Below are 1893 nucleotides of genomic sequence, written 5' to 3'. Positions count from 1 at the left end.
GTATCTATTTCTTACGTGCATAATTAAGAATCTGTTAAAGAAATCTAGGGCTGACAAATACCAAAAAGAAGTTACCTAAATTCTTTCTCATCGGGATAAAAGTATCTCTAGGTTGCTGCTGGTGCTGGGGCCCGAGGAAGGCCGCACCGGAGGAGGGCCGCGCCAGAGGAGGGCCGCAGGGACTGAGCAAGTGACAGACGCACCACCCGTCAATGCTGCAACCATGTAAGGCCTCCATGGACTCTCTACTGAGTGTAGAATGAGCCAAGCTGACTCAAACACAGCAGCTATTCCACATGCAGTAGAAGATATTCAAGGAGACGACAGATGGATATCTCAGCACAACAGATTTGTCCTGGATGGTAAAGACAAAAAGCCTAGTGTTCTGTTTGTGGGAGACCCCATGGTGCAGTTAATGCAGCAACACGAGATATGGCGAGAGCTTTTTCCCCCATTTCACGTACTGAATTTTGGAACTGAGGAAGATACAAGACACGTTTTGTAGAAACTAAAGAGTAGAGAACTGGAGAATATTAAACCTAAGGTCATTGTTGTCTGGGTAGGAACAAACAACCATGAAAATACAGCAGTAGAGTTAGGAGGTGGGATCAAGGCCATCATTCACTCTATCAATTTAGTAACATAAGGCAGCCACACGGCAAAATTCTTGTATTGGATGTGTTACCTTGAGGTGAGAAGCCCAACCCTTTGAGACAAAAGGTGAACCAGCTTCTCAAGGTTTCCTTGCTGAAGTTTGCCCATGTGTAGGTCCTGCATACAGACGGGGGCTTCATGCACCCTGACAGTGCCCCCTGCCATGATATATTTGATTTTCTTCATCTTACGGGACAGGGCTATGCAAAGATCTGCAGAGCCCTCTATGAACTGATCATGCAGCTGATGGAGGAACACCCAAGGAGAAACAAACCACCATTGCCTGACTGGCTCCCATCAGTGTTAATTTCTTCCCAGCTTCCTCAATCAGTTATGCCACTGGCACTACAGAATCCATCTCTTTCTCAAAGCACTTTGCATTGCAGAATGTTCCTGGATGTTCAGATCTAGTGTTTGAAAGGATGGAGGGATTTACACTGGTCCTGCACGTAGAAGGTTTATTAGACACAGGAGAAAAAATAGCCTGAGAAGAATGTTGTTTAAATTTATCTGAAACCAGAAGGAGACTTTTTAGTTGTATGTGTGATGCATTTGTTGAATTATCACTGTTTTTCCTAGGACAATATCAAGTCCAAGAACTGAACAATATGAAGTGTTTTTTTCTTGGCCTTGCTTTCTATGGGTTATGTCGTATGTAATAATTATCAGAATCACACCTACTTGGCTTAAAAACAGATTTTTATTCTAATTTTTAAAGCTCATAATTTAACCTTTTTTATTGTTTTGCTTTATTCATATATATCCTCAATATTTTCTTTATTTTATTTTATTTTATTATTATTATACTTTAAGTTTTAGGGTACATGTGCAGAATGTGCAGGTTAGTTACATATGTATACATGTGCCATGCTGGTGTGCTGCATCCATTAACTCGTCACTTAGCATTAGGTATATCTCCTAAAGCTATCCCTCCCCCCTCCCCCCACCCCACAACAGTCCCCAGATGTTCCCCTTCCTGTGTCCATGTGTTCTCATTGTTCAATTCCCACCTATGAGTGAGAATATGCGGTGTTTGGTTTTTTGTTCTTGCGATAGTTTACTGAGAATGATGATTTCCACTTTCATCCATGTCCCTACAAAGGACATGAACTCGTCATTTTTTATGGCTGCATAGTATTCCATGGTGTATATGTGCCACATTTTCTTAATCCAGTCTCTCATTGTTGGACATTTGGCTTGGTTCCAAATCTTTGCTATTGTGAATAGTGCCGCAATAAA

At 41.6% G+C, this 1893-nt stretch overlaps 1 pseudogene; it reads left to right on the top strand.

Moving 5' to 3' along the window:
• The first annotated feature begins 259 nt into the window (after positions 1-259).
• Positions 260-941, top strand: LOC129010851 (platelet-activating factor acetylhydrolase IB subunit alpha2-like; annotated as a pseudogene).
• Positions 942-1893: the final 952 nt, after the last annotated feature.

The sequence above is a fragment of the Pongo pygmaeus genome, chromosome 10 (genome assembly GCF_028885625.2).
Source record: "Pongo pygmaeus isolate AG05252 chromosome 10, NHGRI_mPonPyg2-v2.0_pri, whole genome shotgun sequence".
Classification (NCBI taxonomy): Eukaryota; Metazoa; Chordata; class Mammalia; order Primates; family Hominidae; genus Pongo; species Pongo pygmaeus.
The sequence above is the reverse complement of the archived record's forward strand: the minus strand, read 5'-3'. Positions and strand labels throughout refer to the sequence as shown.